This window comes from Lissotriton helveticus, chromosome 1_1 (assembly GCF_964261635.1).
Source record: "Lissotriton helveticus chromosome 1_1, aLisHel1.1, whole genome shotgun sequence".
NCBI lineage: Eukaryota > Metazoa > Chordata > Amphibia > Caudata > Salamandridae > Lissotriton > Lissotriton helveticus.
The window spans coordinates 1,440,831,976-1,440,847,917 of NC_136057.1; the positions used below are offsets into that span (position 1 = coordinate 1,440,831,976).

The window sequence follows — 15,942 nt, forward strand, 5'->3', positions numbered from 1 at the left end:
TTTTACAGAGGTTGTGTGTCTGAACTTGCGTTACCATTTACGTATTTTGCAAGAGACATTTGGCTCCCATGTCTTTTTGCCTGATATTGTTTGTCTTCTTCTGATTTCTACCTTTCCCTCTTACTGTTTGATTGTTTCCTCTTGGTTAGGTGCAGGCTTGTACCCTATCAAATGTTTATATTTGACCCTTGCGGTCGTCAAAACTGCTAAATATATTTAATAAAACTTCCTTGCCCGGCTGGGTATTGGAAAATCACATATAGGACTGATTCCAGACTATAATTTCATTGTATGTTGAAAATATTCACCCTGGGACCTGTGTTTGCCAAGCTTAGGCATCACCATAATCACGGAGCATTAATCTATCCAGCCAGTCAACTGCTAATTTCTCTATACGCAGATCATATGACACTGTATGTTAAAAAACTTCAGGACAACCTAAACCCTGTGTTGCGAGAGATCACACAATTTGGTGGTATATCTGGCATACAAATTAACTGGTCTAAGTCTGCTATATTCCCCCTTACTAATAATACCCAGCCGCACCAACTAGACTACCCCCTAGTCTGGGAATCTGATGAACTAAAATACCTAGGCATACGAATTACGAGAAACAAGGATACATTGATGAGGAGTCATTATGGGACGGCCATTGATAAGATAACTGACATCACTAGATGGCTCCATCTACCACTTTCCATGGCGGGCAGAATCTCTCTTATCAAGATGGTATTACTACCCAAACTATTATACCTGTTCATCAATATACCATTTCACCCAAGGAGGTTTTTTTTCTTTAGCACACTTAGGACCCAACTCACAAGACTCATATGGGGAGGGAAACAGGCATGAATTAACCTAGCTACACTGATGCTACCATATCACCAGGGTGGATACGAGGTCCCCAATTTGAATATTATTATTATTGCGCACAGGCCCACTTTGCAACGTACTGGATCCATCTGCCGCCGTTTATGCCCCATCTGGCAGTAGAGGGTGGCTATATGGCCCAGACGCCTTCAGTGTGCTACCTTTTTACAACAGTGAAGGAGCAGGAGCAAGACCCGTCACCTGTCGACTGCACAGTGATGGGGTGGCGACCGCTCGCTCGAACTCTGGGGAACCCTTTTTTGTACTCCCCCAGGATGTCTTTGTTGCATGATCCCAGATTACAGGTGACATGTGAAGAGATATGCCGCAGGATGCTAGTTGGACTACAATACCATACCTGGGGGGACCTTTACACCGGAGGCCAATTCCGCTCCATAGAGCAATTTTTTGGAGCACGCACACCCACGATAATGGACACATTCCTATATAACCGTCTCCGGCAAAGTGTCAGAGCTGCCACCCCCGCATTTCCCGAAGAACCAGACCAACTTGCACCCTTACACGCTTTATTGTAAAAAGAGCCCCATCCCCTGCCATGTCATATCCCTCTTGTATAGACACACACAGAGTGTGTCACCTACTCACACCTTGCGGGCTAGGCAGGCCTGGAATGAAGACCTAACAATACCCTTAACGGATGACCAGTGGGAACTTAGCTGTGTACAGACAGAAGCAATTACGAGCAATAGCAGGCTGCGCCTCATCCATTTTAAATTCTTACATCGTTTGTACCAAACCCACGCCAAACTACATAGGTTCCATCTCAGAGATAATGCTCGGTGTGAGCGTTGTGGGGGAGAGGGAGCGGATTTTATACACTTGGCATGGACCTGCCCCCAAGTAGCAAACTGCTGGGCACTGATTATTGAAGGACTATCGGATATGTTGGGAGTCAAGATGGCACCATGCCCACTTGTGGCCCTATTGGGCTTGTCACAAGAAATTAAAACTGTCCATAAAAAGTTTTTGGCAATGGGCTTGCTTCTGGCCAAGTGCCAAATGGCATGCAGGTGGGGAAGAGGTTGGGCTCCCAAATTCAAGACCTGGGTACACACTATGTCCACTTGGCAGGATCATATACATTCCTATGCAGAACTGCTGCCCACTAAGTCACAACCAAAAGATATCTGGGGCCCACTCACCTCTTATCTTCTTAGGCAGGAAGCGGGCGGGCAAGCGGGGAGGAGCAAGAGGATCAAGTGTTAGATAGTGAACACCAAACCCCTCAGGCTGCACCAGAAGTGTAGTAACTCTGGGGCAAAGGATAACTTTGCAGATCTAACTCATTTGGACTGAATGTGCTGTGGGTATTGTACTGTGTGAGTACTATAGCTGAGACTGAGGTATCGAAGCTTAAACCTAATGGAAGTTCTGTTATCTCTAAACCATGTATTACCATGATCTTGCTATTACTGTAACGTGTAACGTTTCAGAACAATGACCCAATTTGTTGCACTGCTATCACCTAGACTATATTTCACTGTTATGTCTTAACTTTTGAACAGCACGCAAGTTGTTTGAGGAGGGGGTAATTTTTCCAACACAATGTGACTGTGGACACGGGAAGGTGTTATTTCTCTGCCTAACATTGTGACAGCCGATTTGATGACTATATTACACTGATGTACCGTGCTAATATTCAATAAAGGTTTTTGAAACTTACAAAAATAAATAAATAAATATTTCTGAGTAGGTTTTGGGTAAGTACAATTTACCACAAGTGCTACACGGCACAGGCTAGGAGGATGACATGCTTTGAATAGGAGTCCCATGTTGAACAGAATTCTACTCCAAGGGAGTTTTCAAATTTATGGCTGAACGGTGAATGGGGCAATCACAAATATAAAAGCTGAAACACAAATTTTTGCTTAATGTTCCTTTATATCATGAAAGTAGGAAAGAACCTGATGTGCTGACTTAGGGCCTGATTATGACTTTTGGCAGTGCAGGAGTGGGCAGTCAGTGGCTCAGAATATGCTGGCGGTGCTGCTGCGGCACCGCCATGCATATTTTCAGTTTTCCAACTGGGCCACCATTACCACAGGGGAAGAGCGAGTCTGGAGAAAGACTGAGCAGCATATAGTCATTGTAGTGGTAGATGACTGCCAGTTTCTATTTCTCTATGGGCCGTAAACATAAACAGTCTTCTTTTGTGAATGTATGACGGTTCACACCAAAGCTTAAAGTACTTGTTTGCTGCTATTTCATTTCTGTTAAATTTCTAGCTTATTTGGGATAACCACTAGAGAAATGTACATATTTTGTTCTCAAAAATTTTGCAACTCCTAAGATGTGGTGTGCTAGTATCTCAAGTGAAAATATCAAATTACCGCACTCAAAAAAGTCATGCAAGTTACCGACAGGAGATGACTGGAGCAGGTGCTTCTCGAATAAACAATATCTACACAATTCAGTCTCCTGCAGTTAGAAATTAAGTAATGCAATGTTTTGATTTCCGCGCAATATTGAAAGGCTACCTAAAATTTCACCCAGGCCTAATAATAACATTCACAGAACACTTCATTCAAAAAATTGTACCACACATATAATATATATTTCACAAAAACTTTACCATCAAGTAAACCACATGTGAGGCAGTTGATAACATGCAATACTCGCATAGCCGCCCCTCAGCTAGAGTGTGCTGACTGTATTATTTAATAGTAATTGTAAAATCATGTTAGTTGTATGGATTCAAAGTGCATTGGTAAACTCCATAATGTTAATAACGCCCCATTTAACAACCATGCAAGGTGCAAGCAAGGTGCTTTCCTTGAATACCCATATTTACCGCCCTGGTGTAACACAACCTCCTAGGTTGCCCTATAACAGCACAGTGGACAGTCTCTCAAATTACCATCGCTCCGGAAAAAGGTGCAAAATGTATCACACTCAATATATTCTGACTCCATAGGGGACAGAGTTTATCAGGTGTGATAAAAACCATCGACTTTTAGTTTCTGTCATGGAAACTGGATAGAACTTGCCGATGTAATGCATCAAAATGTACAAGTCCCTATATTCATCAGGTAGTTTACACCAAGTATATTTCTCGGTGTGTAGTTTTTGCCACACAAATCATAACTGCAATAATTTACTGAACATTTCACAGTTAATGGGCCGACAGTCATTGGAGAATCAGTCAGTTTTAAGTTAATACGTTCGTTCTGCCTCAGCATTATTCGGAGTTAACAGGTTGCCTTTAGCCTCCCGACAGATATCTAATTCCCTTTGCCTCGCAGTCCTGTAAAGAACACTCTTCAGGCTGTAGTTAAACACTAGGACCACTGCGATTACGATAAGAACACGTCCACGTATCCGACCCTCCCCTAAATTACCCTATCCCTTTCTTTGTACCCAGAGCACCAGATCTCCGCTTCTGCGCACGAACTGACCACTTCCGCTCGACTCTGCGTCTGTTTTCCCGCCCAATAGCAGTCTCAGCCTCACGCTTGCGCACGCAAACTGGCTTCAGTTTTGACTGATGTCGCACTGTTACAAATAGACACTCCCTCGCGCTGCAATGCCTGAAGGAGCAATGAGGTGGAATACTGAGCTAGAGTGCCACCTGTGTGTGCGCGCGCCATCTTGCTAGACAAAACAGCATTGGAGTATTTCACTTTCTTTGCAGCGGGCTGAACTTGAAGGAAAATTGCTGTTTTCGATGTTTCTTCAATTTTAAAGGGTGGTGAGGTCACGAAAAACGACTATTGTAAGCTTAAAGGATAATAAAACTTAAAGATATCGCGGTACAGATTTCCTGCACTCCGTGTGTCTGACTGGAACCGGAGCTTCTGAGAAAGACGTCCCTTGAGACTAACACGCCCCCAGCCTCAAATTTAACGCCGCATTGACGCCGGTTGCTGGAAAAAGCTTCAGGCTGGATAATTTGGCATAGGCTCTGCCTAGAGTGCTTTTTGATAGGTGGCAAGCTCTCCCTCCACCTTCTAATATATTTTAAGGCTGTTTTTTCTGCTTTCCTTGGCTTGCTGTGGGGTTTTTGTCACTCCCCCTGGCTTTTGCCTTTCGGCAACATTTCTATTCAGTCATCTTGTGGGCAGAATTGCACTATTGGTGTACAATGAGTGAATATTACTATGAAGATGCCGCTGCTTATGACGACGAGGCCTCTGAGTCTCTTGAGCACGATTTGGTGGAAGCCCTTGATAGGGGTGTACAACATTTCATGAATCAGGCTCTGGTTCGTGCGATCAATCCTCTGAAGAGACATTTGACACAATATGCTCAACAACAAGGTTGGATTCCTGCATCACGTAAATCCTCTAGTTCCCCTGGGAATCCCCATGCTTCAGACTTTCAGCGCTTAGCTAAGTCTCTGTCCGCCGCCAAGTCCAAATCTGCGGCAGCTGACGCTGATAGTGAGGACCAGCTTTCCTCATCTTCCTCAGACCACGTTCCACCACCTCCAAAGAGGAGGAAGTGCAAAGAACATTTTGTGGATGCCCCCACTCATCCTCCAGTCCTCACCTTTGATCCCACGGACATTGTCCACCCCAATTCTACAGCTTGGCTTCCATCCCCGGCGGTGGCAGAGTATGTTCAACAGCACATCCGTCAACCTTTTGAAAAGGAGGTCTGTGCACGTCTCCGTTCGGAGTGCCCTAGACCGGATCTGGCAGACAACTTGGCAGACACACCAGAGGTGGATCCCACCATGGTGACTTATCTTCGCAAGTTCGCAAAAGACCCGAAGAAAGGTCTGGACCGCTCATGGCGTTCGTGCCAGGACAAGGTCCTTGATATGCTGGGTCCCCTTACAAAGATTTTGGATCTTGGCTTCATGGCCAAAGAGTCATCTGCGATGGTGGATCCGGATGAACTTATCGAGTGGGCTCAGAGGGCGATTTGCCAACTTGGCAACGCCAACTGCGCACTCTCCAGTGAGAGGTGTCGGTCTATCCTTCTGAAGCTTGACCCAAAACTGGCAGAGCTTTCCACCTCGGAGTCGGGTCCTGCTGCTCAGGGCTTACTTTTTGGTCAGCTATTTTTGAAAGAACTGACCCAGTTTGTCAATACCTTTAGTGGATTAGACAAAGCCCAGGCATCACTCCGATGAGCTTTTCGTCCGGTTTTCAACAAGGCCGGACGAAACAGGGGACGCTCGTTCGGCCTTGGTCAACAACAACCCAATCAGAGAGGTTACCAGTCCCACAGAGGAGGAAGTCAAGATTCCGGCTACTCCCAAAGGTCAAACTTCTATCCCTCCAGAAAGGGCCGCAGACAGTACAAAAAGGGACGTTCCGGTGGATATCAAGATTCCGCAACTTCAGGTGAGCCTGATTCCTGCATGCAGTGTTGTTCTGGGGGTCAGGATACGTTTTTTCCTAGACAATTGCCGCTTAATCTCCAGCGATGCATGGGTGCTGGAGACGGTCCAGGGGTACAAAATAGAGTTTAATCAACCCCAGTGTCAATCCCATCCTCCTTCTCCTCTTTGTTTTTCCCAAAACGATCAAGGGTTCATCACCGAGGAACTCGAGTCACTTCTCTTAAAAGGGGCGATTGTTCCGACCGTGCGTTGTAGTGTAGTTCCTATTATCCCAATAGGCTCTGCGCATTGGAATAATACCTTCAATAGTATAGGCCTAGACCAGACGTTAACTAGGTCTACTACTGTCGATATTAGACTTAAAGTTTTGGGTTTGCCAGCTAGCTCAGAGTTCACTAGAAACTTTCTCGAATAGGCAAGGAGGAGTTGAACCTCCCTGGATAGACAAGAAGGGATTTAGTTTCTGACAACCATAGAACATGACAACTTTGCTCTCCCCTAATCAAGAGTGTATCTCGAGAGTCGTGTGAACAAAAGGCAATTTATTTTACTCAGTCAGTACGTGCATTCTTAGTCTCATCAGATTGTAGAGAAAAGGAAGAGACGGGCGTGTTCAATAAAAGATGTTATTTATTGATCAGTCTCTTTTCTCGTACAAGAGAAATGGATCGATATTATTGCAATACTTATAGTTAAGTAAAGTGCATACATTAAAAGCAGAAGTATAAAATAATACTGTAAAAACATTGATATGGTTTCTAAGCCATATGAAGGTTTAAAATGAATAAAATATATTACATACACATATACATTTGACTAATCGTACTCAACTGGTGTTTCTAACTACGCCTACCCCGTGTACCTGACCTAAGCCTAATACGTGGGCGGGAATAGAAAGTTACAGTTTAAGTTAAGTTTGTTTTTGCCAAGTGACTGACTAAAGAATTCTCTGCGAGGGGTTATTCAGTTCAGTACCTGGAACCTAGGATGGATGAGGGATGGTATCTCTCGTCTCTGGTCTCGATATTCCAGGCTGCCTGCGAGGGCTACCCGGAAGCGCCGGAGCTGGATTTCTCGGCAGGAGAAATAGGCAGCTGCTCATTCTCAGCGCGTCAAGAAGGCGGGGCTGCGCCAGCGGGGTCTGCTCTGCTCTGGGCTTCGGCAAGTCTGGCTGCTCCGTCCTCGTCACCACCGCGTGTGTTTGCATAGGGCAATATCGGTAATATTTATACCTTTAAGGTGCCGAGATTGACGTAAGGATGGACATAGATACGTCAATAAGGATGTCATACGACCAGGTCGTTAGCACATTCTTTTGCTGAAGTTCTCGGTGAAATCAAAACAATGGCCGCAGGGTTTTTCCCAAGTTGTCATAGGTTTGATTTGTTTTGAGAACTCCGTATGCCTTATCAGGGGCTGGAGGAATATCGCTTGTCTAATTAGATGGCAAGCTTTATGACCTAATCAGATAACACGTTCCTGTGCCGTAGTGTGGCTTTATCAGATAACGGTTCCTGCATCATGGGGGTTTTCTGCCTCATGGGATGGCTGCTAGTTAACTTGTTAGTTTGCTAACCAGAATAGGGTCAGGAATAGGGGGATCGATACAGAACCTATAGGAATACATCACACCCACTCCACGCTAACTATGGACATATTTACTAATCTATGCATAGTAAAACATACTATAGAGTATTGTGTATACCTTACCACCCCAAAATACATAAATGCATTTTGAAATTATCAAATATACGGAAAAAAAGCAGTTACATGTATTGTATGCACTCAAGCTGTGAAATAATGCTAAAGTAATCACGCATTTGTATACATTATTGCTAATTGGTATATGAGAAATTACACATGAAATGGCTCTTAATACAGAAAAAAGGTTCGAGACCATTTCATCACAGAATAAAATAATTATGAACATACCAGCGGGCAGCTAATGTCTATAAACTATCTAAAATTAGAAATTTTAGTTCTCTAAGAATAGTTCTTACTTTAAGCAGAAGATAGTGTCCCGAAAAATATGCAAAAATATTTTGGGGCTGCTGAAAAAATTGCTGTCCGTGAACTGGAGGGAAAATTGTTCATGTGACTTTATTATTAAAGTTGAAGGCCAAATTCAGGGAACGCCGTGTACGAGCTTGCTCAAAAGTCTCTATTTCTGCTCTGGTGAGAACATCATATCATTTAGCCTCTCGAAAAAGTTGTCAACAGCTTCCTGGGAGAGTTCCACTAACTCGGAAATAGGTGTAACCATGCATTCGTGCGCATGATTGTCTCCATTGACATTTTGATTTGGATTGCTGACAGAAGGTCGTACCTGATCGATGCTGCTTTCATCTTGAACTTCACTACCCCTTAATCGTAGTGGTGAAGCTTCCACGAATGCCGTCATCAGGATTGGTAGCCGTTGAGGGCAGCACAAAGCATGAGCCTTTGTTGGACCCAACAATGTTTCTGCATCCATTGGCGCATCCGATTGTAGCGTCAGACAGGTGTCTAACACGCATTCTTCTCCGCATAGCAGGCACCTTAATACAGGTAAAACACATTGTTGCCACATTGGTCGAAATGATAGAAACCAAGTCATGTTCAGGTCTCTAAGCCGGGATAGTCCCAGGATTTTTGATATCCGGTCCCGGTATCCAATGGCTAGGATTGTTTCTTCCCTTGTCGCAGGTGTTCTGTCTGTGACATGGTTTGCCATAACGAAATATAAGGACTAGGAATAGGATTCCTGCAATCAGTCCTAAAATGAGGGGAAGTCCGCCAAAAATCGAATGGACGAAATCTGGAAAAATACCCAGTATGGCTTTGAATGGTGTTAATGCCATCGAAAATACTGTCTTAAATACCTTTGAGACTCCACTGGTATCAGAAATATTTAAGATTTCATTCAGGATTTCTGCGAAATGTATGGGGAATTAGTTGATAACAATGAATGTATCTCTGCAGTCGTCCTTGCGACTTGGAGATCATACGTTTCTTTTGATGACGTGAGCCTTGTCGGCGTCTGAAGAAGCACTGTTTTCATTCTGCTTAAAGTATCTATTCGAATAGAAGTAATTTTCAAGTCGGGCCATGCCCTTGCCTCCCTGTCTGGAAAGGAGCTGGGGAACAATGAGTGTCCACAGCACTTGACCTTCGCAGTCGTAGTTACGAGATAAGGAGTCCCGGGCATAAGACTACAACATCTGCGATCTACAATTAGAATGTAACTCCCATTATAGAGTCTTTGAAAGAATGGTTCAATCTCTGTTGCAGGTGCGCCTTGCTGGTGACATGAAAGGTTATTTGAGTTCCCTTCACAGGCTCCATGCAAACTAATTCCGTTACACAGAAGTGTACCGCTTAGTGACATTGCACAATTATTGCCACTAAGAAACACTTTCTGTCCTTTATTACTGACACATGCATGTGAATAGGGCAGGTTCCATGTTGTTTTAATGTACCCTTTTCCCAATTTATCGTACATGCCAGCCTGTATATATTTTTGGCAGTATTGAAACCTGAAGGTTGATATTGGAATATTAATTATCCCATGTATTATCCATTCACTGACAGGTCGTTCTGACATTGTCACTGGTAATCTCTCAAGTTTCTCAATGCTCAGGATTGTATAATCAGCCCCCTTCTGTGCCATACTGATTTGTCTATCAGTAAGGTTAAAGATATAGAATAGTGACGTTGTGTTGATTAGACGCCAAGGCACATAGCCTGAACGCAGATTTTGTAACGTCCAGCCAAGCTGTACAATAGAACGCAATTGTGACTGACCGTGTTGTAACAACAGCAAGTCTTGCGATAATATGTCGATTGCTGAAGACACAATGCTGTCCAAAGAAAAAATTCTGGAGGACAGAGTTATTAACCCATTGTCCACTACAGAAAGTGATTTTTCCAAATTAATACGGTCAATTTCCCGTATCCTTTCTGCTGTCTCAATTTGAGTAACCTTCCAGGCCTCATTGTATGCTGCATATACAGAGGCTGCTATGAAACGCTTTTGACGCTGTTTGCGTGGTCCCATAGTGAAATCACGCAAGTCAGCACCATCAGTAAGTAAAGTTAGGTGTTGCTTAATTTCTGCCAGTGTGGAAGTTTGTAGCCATTGAAGGCATAATTTGCCCACACTGTAGGTGGTTATTATCCCTGGGTGTTGTCTTTGAGGATATCTAGGGTCTGGCCTGGTCATTTTGAACCCCTGTGTTTTGTTCAGGAATCTGTTTTGACAGTTATTAGTATCTGTGGGCCAGATCAACCACTGTTTCCAATCTGGATGTGTTCTGTTTTGGTTTAATACATAATTTACGTCTATCTCTTCATCTGTAGAGCTATTGCTGTTCATTGTTGGTTTTGGAATAGACAGTTTATTTAAGTCTTTGATTTTGGCTAAGCCAAGACAGGTAGTTTGTTGAACAGTGTCATTTAAAAATATAATTTGTTCTGGGATCATGCAGGCTCTAAACAAAGATTCTATACCCTGTACTTGCCATTCTTTTGTGCCCCAAACACTTTTCAATTCAACATTTTTGTCCCAATAATCAAAACCAAAAGTATTCATTTGTTCAAAGAATGAGTCTGAATATATCAATTTCGTGTTTGTTATCATGGTCTTCGTCCCTGTCTTGTTTGACAATTTGAAATAAAATGTTTCAGCATTACTTATGTTAAAACCTAAAAAGTATGAATATTTGTCGTAAACGGTTCTTGAGCTTCCTTTTGGAGGGGTTGCACAATGTTCCCATTGATTATAATTTAAAACATTTCTAGGTTGTGCAGATCTATGTAAAAAATGGTTACCATAGTGGTTGTAGCAATACATACTATCATAATTTGTAGAACCCTGCAAATAATCATGTTTGGTAAATTTAGCAGACATTACTAAGTCAGACATCATATTATTAATGCTTTCGAAGTCCCAATCATCAGCAAATGAGCTTGGTTTTACAAAGTCACTCAATGAGATCTTAATTTGGTGTGGATATTTCAGGATTTCAACCGGACCATAGATTTCGTAGTCAGTGTTGTCCCATGCTACCCCACCCGGTATAGGATTGGCTGTGAAGTTGACTGAAGAAAGTTCTCTTTTCTCGACGTGTGAAGATGTGTGTGGTTTGAGGATCAAGTTGATTTTCTGATTTGCTGTGTCCATTTTAGCATATTTTCCCTCAATGAAGCGTCCCAATGTTAGTATCATGATGAGCCAAAGTATGAGGATAAATGCACCAAAACCCACCCAAAATTCGATCCATGGAGAAATCAGATATGTTTCTTTCAGTTGTTTCAAAAGTTCTTTAGCTTTATCTTTAAAGGTTTTTGATGATGGCTGTGTCTTTGATTCAGTGAAACCTTCAGAGGAATCATCGAAGTTTATGAAGTAGCCGGATGCAGTTCTGTCAATTGTTCCAATTGCTTCAGGATTACTGTTTCTTGCATAGTCGTTTGTTACTTCATTATAGGTTGGTGTGTCTCTGCTAAATGTTTTTATTTGGGTTTTCAGAGGTCTAAGTTCCATTGCATTGTTGCATAGTCCTTGTTGTTCTTCTGTAGGCGTTTCGAATGTGATTAGTCTCTTTGTTAGGACCTCTGTACTGGTAGCAAACCTTGGTGTTCTGCTACTTATGGGGAGTCCACTTGGCCTACTATTTGTTATCGGCCACATGATTGTGGTTTTACCAGGTCGATGGATACAACTCGGTTCTCCTTTTTACCAGCAAGCGGCGGTAGTACAACTGATCTTGTCCCGTTGACAGACAAGACAGGAACTGCTTTTCTGTAAGAAGGCCCAAATTCCTTCTTTACCGCGATCTTTTCTCTGACTAGATCCCCGACTTTTCGAATCCAGACAGGTCTTGCTGGGACAGGTGGTGGTTCTTCAGTGGTTGTTGGCTGCTGTTTCAACTTTATGTTGCTCAGGTCTTTTCTTGTTTCATTTAAGTCCTGCAAAATAGCCAAACGGTCTTTGATATCAAAGCTTTTTTCCTTCACCACTGAAGTTTGACTGTCAAGGTCAGAGATTAACATCCTAGTTCCAAATAATAATTCGTACGGACTGAATCCCTTCAGAGAATTTCTTGGCAGGTTATTTAGACTACGTTGGACACTTATTAGATGTTTGACCCACCCAGCTCCCGAACCTAATATCCTTTCCGTTATAGATTGCTTTATGCCTTGGTTTTTTCTTTACACCATCCCGTATCCCTCAGGAAGGAAGTGAGAAGATTCCCGCTGTGCTATGCTCATTTGGCCATGTTTCCCCTCAGGCTGGAGGGCTAGAGTGAAAACAATGGTCAAACGTAGCATGCTCTTAGCGTATATGCCATTTAGACTCGCAAATCTTTGTATAACAGTCCAGACGTCAGCCGAGTGCTGAGGATCTACATTATAAGTGGAAACTAGCCTGTATATGTTAATCGCAAGCCTTGCTTTTTACTGTTGATTTTTTCTGGAGTGAAACGACACGGTATTACACCGTTTCTCTCACCACTGCGATTCCTGTTGCAGTTTGGGCAGTTTTTTACAAACATGGTATGATGCAGGCTCATGCCTGGCCACCAGTACCTTGATTGTAATTCTTCCAGGGAATCTTTTAGTTTGAGGTGTCTGAGACCCTCGCCCATATGTGCGTCTGCGATTAACAAGTTTCTCCTGTCCATGTTTGGAATCACTCTATCCCCCACTCCAGGGATTCGAGCAAAAGGGACGGAGTTTGCATCGATTATGTATGTATAATTGAGTGGATAGTTGATCGGTAGCGCTGAGCAGTCGCCTTTTAATGACGTTTTCACCGCCAGTACTGTTTCACCGTCAATATATTTTAATGTACGCTTTTTTCGAACTACGGAAGCCGAATTAGTTGCTACCGCTGTGGCTGTTTCAGCCAATGAATTCCCTGCAACGTGAACGCCATCACGCTGATGACTCAGTGAGTGTGTCACGTGAGTCTTTGGTAGTTCTTTTTGTAAAAGAGCTATTTGTTCCCAGAGCAGTTTCTGCTTTATTGTTGCATCTGTGTCATCTTTGTAACCGTTTTGAATCCATGTCTGCAAATCCTTGTTATATGATTTGACGCAGTAATATGAATCGGACACTATAAGTGTCGGGAATTCGCGATCCGCATTATCTAGCGCCATTTTCAATGCCATTATTTCAGTCTGTTGTTCTGAATTAGTTTCTACTGAGTGTGTTTTTGTTAATAGAGGTCTTAGTTTACCTCCGCGCCACACTTCTTTTGTAATCTCACATGTGGGGTTGTATGCTTGTTCTCCCCAAACGGAGGGTTGAGCATGTCCGTCTGTATAGATTACACAAGCGTAGTGTCGTAAGGGCAGAATGTCGATTGGCAGAGGGAATGTTCTTTCATATTCTAGATTTTTTAATTCCTCTAGTTCTGGATCAAAGTAGTAGTATACTTTGTCCGTTGTGATTGAATTCACCCATTGTATCCATTCCAGATTCAATGTTGTTGTTGGTAAATTACATGGGGTTGTTAATGCCTCAAAGGCTGGTTCTGCTGTTCTGACTGTGATATGTCTACCGTCAGCTTGATCTTTTTCTGTAGCTATTGCGGTTTGAACTGCATGAACAATTTTTTCTTTAATACTGAATTTCTGTTCAGCTTCTGTGTACAAGTGTGATTTGAATGCAATTGGTACCTATTCTCCCTCATTAGAGGACAGGTATGTGAATCCGCATCTCCCTGGGATGACTCGAATCACAAGATTGCGTGTGTTATCACGTGTTTCTAATTTTGTTTTAATTAGCATGTCTGTTTGTAAGGATCTCAGAATTTCTGTGTGTATTTGAATCCAATTGGTTCTTTTAAAATCTGGTTTTATTAGATCATAAAGGGGTTTGACCCTTTCTGCGTAATTTGCAATGTATGTTCTTCCGAAATTTAGGAAGCCTAGAATTGACTGTAGGTTTTTTAGTGTTCTAGGTGCTTGGAGTACGGCACATTTTTCTAGAAAATTGTCAGCCAGGCTTTTGCCTTCACTTGATAATTCGTATCCTAAGAACAGGACTGTCAGATGGGCATTTCTGGATTTTTAAAGTTGAATTTGTAACCCTCTGCTGCGAACCCAAGTATTATGGTGTTCACTCTCTTCAAGTGAGTCTCCAAGTCATCATCTGTTAAGTATATGTCGTCGACATAAGATAATGCTTCGTCATCATATGTTTGTAGTAATTCTGTTACTCTCGCTGAGAATACTCCCGGGCTGTTCTTGTACCCCTGGGCTAACCGACAGAATTGTTTTTGAGTGCCATTTATTGAGAACGCAGACAAATATCTGCTCTCTGGTGCTATGTTTTGACAAAAGAATCCATTAGAGATGTCTAAGGTTGTTTTGTATTTTTTGCGCACTATGTTATTCATTAGTGCAGCACTATGCGAATTTGCACTGCAAAAGTTTTGCAACATGAGTTAAGGTGTCGGTAATCCAAAACTAGACGATATGAATTGTCTGGTTTGGAGACCGGAAACAAAGGGTTGTTCATTTGTGAGGTGCAAGTTTCAATCACCCCCTGGTATTCTAGCTGATCTAGGATTTCTTTTACCTGTTTTTTAGCTTCTTGCTTAATTGGGTACTGTCTCTGTGCAGTAGGTTGTGATTTTAACTGGATTTTGTGAGGAGGAGAGTCCTCATCCCATCCTACGTGATTTTTATATAAAGCAGGAGCTAGAGCTACTGCCCACTTTCTGGCAAGTGTGTATTTTTTATGAATTGGGATGTGATTTGAGAAGGCAGGCATAATTATTTCTTCGCCATGAGGGCACTCCCTGACAAACTCTGGTGGCCAGTCTTTTTCAGCTAGAAGGATGTCATAGCCCTTGGAGAGATTATCCCAAAATAGTCCCCTTATTTTTCTAGTCTTATCCCCCTCTATACGTGATGTTATTTCATATATTTTGTGAGGTTTGCTAACTCTGGTGTCTGCAGTTTCCACTTGAAGATATTCATTCGTGTCCACTGTCTCCAGATGATTCATAAGGACTTTGCGAGCTATGCTCACTTCTGCTGCGCTGTCTAGCATTGTCTGAGCCTATTCTCCGTTTTTCAGTTGTGTCCTCAGTATTCTCGGCATTGTTAACTACCTTGATACTGGCTACCTTCTTTTTTGGAAATTGTAATTTCTTTTTTAGCTGAGCAGGTTCCTTGTCTTTGGACTTGGCGTGCTCTTCTCTTTGTTCTGATCGTCCTCTTCTTTCCGATTTCTGCGAGGAAGTCTGAAAAGATTGAGAGGGACGTGTATCAATGTCTTGATATCTATCAGGCTTCTTTATATTATCCCTATTTCTAAGGTTATATCTTTTCCCAGAGGGGTCACTCTGGGGTGACCTGTGTCTTTGGTTCGGAGATTTTTCTCTTCGCCTAGGAGACCTTCCTCTGGACTGGAATTTCTTTTCTTTAGGATTGGATTGTTTGTTTCCATCCCAGCTCTTTTTCTGTGATGTTGAATTATTATTAAAAAATATTTTGTCAGGACTTTCAATTAGTTGTGGTTTTACTGGTATTCCACCTAAACTATCTCTGCCTAGTTCCTCATAGGATTTTTCTATGATTCTGGCAATTTCAGCTGGTTGGTCTGCTATATCTGTCTCTTTTAACCTCTGGCGGATCGCCACGTTTGCTGCTTCTCCCTTTATGTTGGCTAACAATATAGCCGAGACCTGCTTGAAGTCTTTTAGTAATTTCATACCAAGAGTTAAAGCGGGTTCTGGACCGTATTCGTCTTGAATTTGTTTTAGC

The 15,942-nt window shown here is 42.6% G+C and overlaps 2 protein-coding genes across 6 annotated transcripts in view; one reads left to right on the forward strand and one right to left on the reverse strand.

Moving 5' to 3' along the window:
- BRME1 (break repair meiotic recombinase recruitment factor 1) overlaps positions 1-4,408 on the reverse strand; it is a 547,771-nt gene extending 543,363 nt beyond the window's left edge. Inside the window, exon 1 of one of the 5 annotated variants that reach the window (XM_078685587.1) lies at positions 4,287-4,408. The gene's annotated coding sequence lies outside the window, so the exon portion shown is untranslated. Of the gene's footprint in view, positions 1-4,229 lie in introns of all 5 variants that reach the window. The other 4 variants (XM_078685594.1, XM_078685593.1, XM_078685579.1 and 1 more) reach the window with 4 other exon arrangements.
- Positions 4,409-5,916: 1,508 nt separating this feature from the next.
- The window catches only part of CC2D1A (coiled-coil and C2 domain containing 1A), a 322,722-nt gene continuing 312,696 nt past the window's right edge, over positions 5,917-15,942 (forward strand). Inside the window, exon 1 of the mRNA XM_078685567.1 lies at positions 5,917-6,182. The gene's annotated coding sequence lies outside the window, so the exon portion shown is untranslated. The remainder of the gene's footprint in view (positions 6,183-15,942) is intronic.